At 46.0% G+C, this 8,352-nt stretch overlaps 1 long non-coding RNA gene across 1 annotated transcript; it reads right to left on the bottom strand.

Moving 5' to 3' along the window:
* Window positions 1-470: 470 nt before the first annotated feature.
* On the bottom strand, window positions 471-7,038 carry LOC148043108 (uncharacterized). The gene is made up of 3 exons (XR_015698296.1): window positions 6,978-7,038; window positions 1,630-1,809; window positions 471-650 (listed from the first exon to the last, which is right to left on the bottom strand). It is a non-coding gene; the product is annotated as an uncharacterized LOC148043108 (long non-coding RNA).
* Window positions 7,039-8,352: the final 1,314 nt, after the last annotated feature.

The raw sequence follows: 8,352 nt of genomic DNA, 5'->3' as shown, positions 1-8,352 counted from the left end.
GCGTGGGGTGCGCATGCGTCATACCTCCTGTGACGTGTCCGCAAGCCTCTGTGATGCTCCAGCTGTTTGGCGGAGGGTTGCGCAGGCGTCATACGCGCCATGCACATGCGTGGAAGCACCAAAGGCTTAAAGGATAGGTAAGGAGCTTGGGCAGGTGGGTGGGCCCTCCGGAGCATCGTACCGGAATGGTATCCAATGCTCCGGGCAGGCTCTGGTACGTCCGTACCGGGGCCTACCATCTGCAACCCACCACTGGTCAAAAAGCTCAATACATTCCATGCCTGTGAATGTTGCACATTGGCGATTGTGACCAGTGATGGGTTTCCATTTTTTTACTACTGGTTCGCTCATGCATGCATGTGTGATGTCTGGGCGGGTGGGCAGAGCCTCCCGCCACTGCTACTACCAGTTTGCCTGATCCAGGCCGAACCAGGCTGTACCGGAAGCAACCCACCTCTGGTTGTGACGTATATTTTGAGTGACAGGGAGTCACAGCAGAGGGATGAAAGAGTCACATGCGGCTCCAGAGCCCCGGGTTGCTGACCTCTGACTTAGAAGGAAACCAAATTTTCCTGGAGGGCCTGGTGCTCCTGTCTCCCCCATGATTCCAGTCCCTTTGTCTCCTTTTTCTCCTTTGATTCCGGGCTCACCTGCATTGAGGGAGAAAACATGAAAATGAATTTACCGAAGCCTCCATCCATTTACCACATCAGGCTACTTCTGAAAAGTTTTGCGAAGAGTCTTCTTTGTCCTTGTTTAGAGCTGTGACCACATTCTTGCCCAACTGGGATAAAGTATTCATCTCAGGAACTTTCTGGGACAAAGTTATAAAACCCAGGCACACCCCAAATTTGGGGACTCCTGCTGATGTGTCATCCAGATGACATGAATCTACTGGCTGAGTTGTCACCTGCTTAACCTGGCTTCTGATTTTGCCCATCGCCTAAATTTAAACCATTTGCAGAGCCATGGAAAAGCCAATCAAGGTTCAAATTCTCCAAGCTTGACAACTTTAATGCTGGTTGAAAGATTCTGGGAGTTGAAGTCCACCTATCTTAAATGTTACCAAAGTGAAGAAACGCTGATCTATTATGTGCATCTCCAAATCTACCGTGATTCCCCAAAAATAAGACAGGTTCTTATTTTCATTTGACCTCTGAAATAAGTGCTTGGACTTATTTTTGGGGAGGTCTTATTATTTTTCAGATGCAGGAGGCCCCTTAACCTTGGGCCACGGATCAGCTGATCCAGAGAGGGCTGGAAGTTCTCTCTCTGTTTCTGGCACACTCTTGCCAATCCTAGCATCACTGTGCCTGCCGCTCTTCTTGTGGCCGCCACTAAGAAAAGGGCCGCAATAGCTAAGATTTGCAGGAGCGGCCTCTGCAAAGTTGTTCCGCGTGGAGGCAGGTGCATGTGGGGTGCATGAGGCATGTTCCCCCCATTCCCCCCTCAGGAAATGGTGGGGTCCGGCTGCACATGTGTTTAAATATTTTAGGGGAAGCGTATTTTCGGGGGTAGGGCTTATTTTAGTGCATGCGCTCAAAAGCCTGATTGGGCTTATTATCCAGGGAGGTCTTATTTTCAGGAAAACAGGGTACTTCTATCCAAAGGAGGAGTGACAAGGCTTACCTCTCATGCCGGGCACACCTTGCCGGCCTTCCCTTCCAATTTGTCCAGGCAATCCTGGAGAACCAGGAGGACCTGGCCGCCCTGGAGTTCCATCTTTCCCAGGTGATCCTGGTCTCCCTGGCTGGGAAAGGACTTCCACCGGTGACAGGGGCAGTCGGGAAGTGTAGTACTGAATCCGTTCTGCAGGAAAGAGAAGGGAGCCATTGTTTGCTCTGCTGCTCAAGGGGTGGACAGGAAATCGTGAGGGGAGGAAATGGGGAAGCCTGTTTTTTTGGGGGTGGGGAAAGGACTTTCTCTGTCACTGTTGAATAGACACAGAAGATAAACCCTTAAAGCAGCGGTTCTCAACCTGTGGATCGGGACCCCTTTAGGGGTTGAATGACCCTTTCAGAGGGGTCGCCTAAGACTATCGGAAAACACATATTTTCGAAAAAATACAGAAAACATAAAATAATGTTATGGTTGGGGGTCATCACAACATGGGGAACTGTATTAAAGGGTTACGGCATGAGGAAGGTTGAGACCCACTGCCTTAAAGGGAACTTTGGGAGCAGGTATGTTCCCCTGAGAAACTACAATAGAATAGAATAACAGAGTTGGAAGGGACCTTGGAGGTCTTCTAGTCCAACCCCCTGCTTAAGCAAGAAACCCTACAAGCCTCCATCCTGGTGCTCCTTGACCTCTCTGCGGCTTTTGATTCCATCGACCATGGTATCCTTCTGTGACGACTGCGGGAGGTGGGGGTGGGAGGCACTGTTTTACGGTGGTTCTCCTCTTACCTCTCGGACAGGTCGCAGTCGGTGTTAGTCGGAGGGCAGAGATCGACCCCTAGGCCCCTAACATATGGGGTGCCACAGGGTTCGGTCCTGTCCCCCCTACTTTTTAATATCTACATGAAACCGCTGGGCGAGATCATTCGACGGCACGGGATAAAATACCACCAGTATGCGGACGATACACAGCTGTATCTGTCCGCCCCATGCCAACTCAATGAAGCGATGGACGTGATGAGCCAGGGCCTTGAGGCTGTTAGAGACTGGATGGGGGTTAACAAGCTTGTACTCAATCCAGATAAGACCGAGTGGCTGCTGTGCTTCCCTCCCAATAATTGGCCAAGTGTTCCATCTCTCAGGCTGCGGGGTCAAATACTACACCCCTCAGATAGGGTCCGCAACTTGGGAGTCCTCCTGGACCCACAGCTGACTTTTGAACACCACTTGTCAGCTGTGACCAGGGGGGCATTTGCCCTGGTTCGCCTGGTGCACCAGTTGCGCCCCTACCTGAACCGGGAGGCTCTCACAACAGTCACTCGTGCCCTTGTGACCTCTAGGCTGGAGTACTGCAATGTGCTCTACATGGGGCTGCCCTTGAAGAGCATTCGGCGACTTCAGTTGGTCCAGAATGCAGCCACGCAAGCGATCGTGGGTGCACCTCGTTTCACCCACGTAACACCTATCCTCCGCGAGCTGCACTGGCTACCTGTTGATCTCTGGGTGCGCTTCAAGGTGCTTGTTGTCACCTTTAAAGCCCTTCATGGTATTGGATCTGGGTACTTGAGAGACCGCCTACTGCCAATTACCTCCACTAGGCCGATAAGATCCCATAGATTAGGCCTCCTCTGAATTCCATCAGCCGGTCAATGTCGACTGGCAACTACCCGGAGGAGAGCCTTCTCGGTGGCTGCTCCAACCCTATGGAACGAACTCCCCATGGAGATTCGTACCCTCACCACCCTCCAGACCTTCCGCATAGCCTTAAAAACCTGGCTGTCCCAACAGGCCTGGGGCTAAAGACTTCAACCCCACCCGAATAGTATGACTGTTGCGCTTTTTAATGATGTATTGTCTTTATGTGTGTACGGTATCTTGTTCTGTTTTTCCCTTCCCCTGGATTGTGAGCCGCCCCGAGTCCCCTCAGGGAAAAGGGCGGCATATAAATAAAGTTAAAATCCAAATAAAATCCAAAATCCAAACCACTTCAGACAAATAATTATCCAACATCTTCTTAAAAACTTCCAGTGTTGGAGCATTCACAACTTCTGGAGGCAAGTTGTTCCACTGATTAATTGTTCTAACTGTCAGGAAATTTCTCCCCAGTTCTAGGTTGCTTCTCTCCTTCATTAGTTTTCACCCATTGTTTCTTGTTCTACCCTCAGGTGCTTTGGATAAAAGCTTGACTTCCTCTTCTTTGTGGTAACCCCTGAGATATTGGAAGACTGCTATCATGTCTCCCTTGGTCCATCTTTTCATTAAACTAGACATACCCAGTTCCTGCAACCGTTCCTCATATGTTTCAGCTGTCAGGCCTGCAGTCAGTTCTTAGAATTGCAACTTAGAGCAATATTTTGCCTTGGACTCTGATTTAATTTTGGATGTTATTTGGAATGCTGACATTCCATTGCCTTGCCAAACAGGGCTTTCCTCAGCATTTTCTCTCTTTCTTTATTTTCAAGAGTGCCTGTGGTAGTGGTGAAAAAGCTTGAGGAATAATAAGTCTGAATTCTGACCCTGATCATGCTATTCTTAGCTTTCATTTATTTTCTCCTTTTGAACAGTTAAAAGAAAGAAAGAAAGATCCTCAGGATCTCCAAAGAAAGATGGGCTATTGAATATTATTGATTTTTTTTTTTAAAAAAAATAGTGATTTATCAGCTAGAGTGGTAAGGAAAGATCTGCAGGGTGGTGATCAGGAAAGTCAAGATGATAGCTTGTGGACATGTGATTGAAGTTTCACTTCCTTTTAATGGTTGGAGAAACGTAAGACAGAGTGGGGACTGATGATAAATTGATAAGGATAATATATAAATACTTACTAGACTACAAAATGAAGGAAGAACAAGTTAAGGAGACCATGGTCGTATGGGCTAAAAATTTTGGATACAACATTGATTTAGACAATTGGCAAAAACTCTGGGAATGAAATCTGAAATTGACATTAGCCACATCATACAAAGAGAATCTATAAAATTCTCTACAGGTGGAATCCCCCCGCCCCCCGGCAAGATTGGATAAAATGTTTAGCAACCCATCCCCAACACGTTGGAAATATAAACAATCACCAGGCGCATACTACCACATGTGGTAGACCTGTAAAAAAGCAAGGCGATTTGGGCTGACAAATTCAGATGTGGGTAGAAAAAATGGTTGGATAATGTATAGAGTTCAAGCCAGAATTATTTCTATTAGGTATTATTACAGAAGGCTGTAGCAAAGGGTCAATATACCTAATACTTCACATCCTAACAGCAGCAAGAATGGTGTATGCACAGCAATGGAAAAGTGAAAACACCCCTTCAGAAAAGGAGATAATAAGGAAGATATTAACATGCACAGAAATAGATAAGACTGATGTTAGAATTAAAAAACGAAGGAGAGACAGAATATTATGACTTGTGGAATAGATTTTATCAATGGCTGGAAACACGAGGTGGTAGTCGGAACACAAAAAAAATTAGGCTAAGTAGACCTGAAACGAGATATATATGTATTAGAATGAATATGTTTGTCAAACATAATTGAATAAGATTAGCACTGTGTAAGTAGTAGAAATATTATTTGTCTTTCACTTTGGTTTCTATGGCGGATGAAACGCGAGGACGGTCACACTGTGTTTGATATACTTCTATGTATATAATAAAAGTATATTTAAAAGAAAAAGGAAAGTCAAGATGATAGCTGTGAATGTGTCATCGAAGTTTCACTTCCTTTTAATGGTTGAAAAAACGTAAGACAGAGCAAGGTTTTGATTACATAGGTGTGGTCTTTTTCTCAACTCTTTTGACCCAACTCTGCTGCAGAGGACCCATCTAGCAGGAATTCTGAACACACCCTTAGAAGAAGGCACTGAAATAGATGAAAATGCATAATTTCCTTATAGGGCTTTCAAGGCCTTACGCAAACAAATTGCTTGGGTTTTCCTTGCTTGGATGCTGTGATAAAGAAGCTTGCAAGACCAAATCTGCTCCAGATGTCCCAGGTGGAAAAGAGGCATTGCATTAATACTCCAATGTGCTCTACATGAGGCTGCCCTGAAGAGCATTCAGAAGCTTCAACTGATGAGAACGTGGTTGTACAGATAGTAAATGGTGATGGATATACGGCACGTGTAAAATTGCTGCTATGTGAGCTGCATTGGTTTACTGGCATAATCCGGGTACAACTCAAGATGCTGGTTGTCACCTTTAAAGCTCGACATGTCTTGGGACTGGATTACCTGAAGGATTATCTTTTTCCAAGAGTTTCCACCTGTCCAATTGGATCTAGCGGATTGGGCATGCTGCAGATCCCGTCAGCCAAAGAATGTGCACTGGTGGGGATGAAGACAGGCCTTTTCTGCAGTGACCCCTGCTCTGCAGAATATCTTCCCCTTGGAGACTAGAATGACCTCAACCCTGTTGGCCTTTCAGAAGGCTTTAAAAACCTGGCTACGTTTCTTTCAGTGGTGGGATTCAGCCGGTTCGCACCTATCCGGAAGAGCCGTTTGTTAACTTTCTAAGCAGTTGGGAGAACTGGTTTTTGGAAGAAATCTCAGGGTTTTTTTTCCCACTTTACAGGGCTAATCCTGTAAGGAAGACAGGAAGAAAAAATTCTGGTGTTGTTTCTAGCCTCATCTTTATTGCCCTGCTTACAGAAACTGCCTCTCCAGTTAACCTTTATTGCATTGTAACAGCTAAAGCAAAGCGCCCATTGACGTGAGTGATGTTGAGTTGGCCACTTCCACCCAGTCACATGACCACCAAGCCCCACCCACCCAGTTGGTCATTAAGGCAGAGAACCAGTTGTTAAATTATTTGAATCCCACCACTGGTTCCTTTAGTCTGGGATGCTGAATTTGTTAAGAGCCTCATCATTCGGCTTTATTCATAACTGATTAAGTTTCTGGGCTACTTTTGAATATGTAAACTAAGACTCTATCATCCAGGCTAAAAGCACCTAAAAAGGTTAAATTTTTGACCCAGTTGCCACGATTTAACCTTTTGGGGTATTTATTTTGAATGTTTTATTGTTTTTAAAATGCTTTTATTGTTTTAATTATTTTTATAGTTTTGGAATTGGAAGCCACCTAGAGTCATTGATTTGAGATGGACAGTTATAGAAATTGAATGAATGAATGAATGAATGAATGAATGAATGAATGAATGAAAGAAAGAAAGAAATTGAGCAGAATTGAAATGACCTTCTCTATGGTGGGGTTTGGGGTAGGAAATACTCTCAGCTTCCAGATCTGGCATCATAACGTGACTCATTTCCTAACACTCTAAACTAATTCTGCTTGGTTTTCTAGGTCTCTAACCTGGACAGAGATACCCTGTGCTTCCCCCTTGCTCTTAATCTGCTCTCATCACCCACCATCAAACATTTTTTGCAACTCCTCTCTGATGAACATCCTGATCTGGTCATGGCATCTCCCTGGTGAGAAAAACATGGAAGGGGGAAAAACAGAAGTCAATTTCTGCCTTATGTTGCATGTTAGCCTGTCCCATTTGACCGCTTTCACACACTCAGCTTCACCCCACATGCAGCCATTCCCACAAGCTCCAGAAAATCTCCCAGGAGCAAATAGCAATAGCAATATAGCAATAGCAGTAGACTTATATACCGCTTCATAGGCCTTTCAGGCCTCTCTAAGCGGTTTACAGAGAGTCAGCATATTGCCCCCAACAATCTGGGTCCTCATTTTACCCATCTCGGAAGGATGGAAGGCTGAGTCAACCCTGAGCCGGTGAGATTTGAACCGCTGACCTGCTGATCTAGCAGTAGCCTGCAGTGCTGCATTTAACCACTGCGCCACCTTGGCTCTTCCAGCCCTATTGCATTCTGGCAGCTGAGTCGGACAATGAAGATGGTGGGGAGGACATGAGCCAGTCCTGGAGTCTGGGGAAGGCTCGGACGAGGGCTCTGCATCGGAGGCACAGAGGGGGCCAGGCCATCTGGGAATTATGTGCTGCCTCCAGAGCCTCTGGAGTTGGACATCAGCGAGGCAGAGGAACAGGGGGAGCTTGTTTCTAGTGCACACATGCGCACAGCTGCCAAAATGCAAAAACAGTTGAGACAAAAGGGGCGACTCAGGAGTAAGGCTTGGAGATGATTGGCCCCTCCCAGAAGACATAAAGGAGGAGCAAAGGCAAATGAGCCTTTCTTTGCACGAAGCAACTTTAATTTTTTCTGGTCAGTTTAAACTCTAAAGCTCTTTTTTGACACTGTGCTCCGTGTGGCCTTGCAAAGCTAATTGCCAATTAGGTCTTTGGCAGCATTTCAAGGAAGATAAAGGTGGGTGCTTATCATCCTATCCTGAAAGACTGTGGCAGATTCTGTCAGATTCTTTACAAACTATTTATGACTCATTACAAGCTGTGGATTGCTAAGTGTGTGCTTTTTACTGTCTGAGGAAGCCTAGGTCAGAACAAGCTCCGCCATCGGCATCTTCCTCCTTCCCCACTTGTTCTTTTCCCTAGCTGAAGGAATGGCTGCTGAGGGTCACCATAATCAATCTCCCAGCATGCTGCTATTTCAACTTCCTCTCATCCTTGAGAAGCAATGCTTTGTGGGACCCTCTGGGGCTGCTCAGTCACGGATCCTGGACAAGTAACCCCTCCCCTACATAACCTCAGGAAGGATTCAGCAACTTGGAGTGGTTGCATTTGCAGATTAGAAGCTCTGAATTGCACTGGGTTTCCACAGCAGTTCTGTACTGCAGAAGAAACCGAGAAGCACTTTTTGACAC

This window comes from Thamnophis sirtalis, unplaced genomic scaffold, assembly GCF_051295495.1.
Source record: "Thamnophis sirtalis isolate CommonGarterSnake01/CBP01778 unplaced genomic scaffold, rThaSir2_p1.2 scaffold_13, whole genome shotgun sequence".
Classification (NCBI taxonomy): Eukaryota; Metazoa; Chordata; class Lepidosauria; order Squamata; family Natricidae; genus Thamnophis; species Thamnophis sirtalis.
The sequence above is the reverse complement of the archived record's forward strand: the minus strand, read 5'-3'. Positions and strand labels throughout refer to the sequence as shown.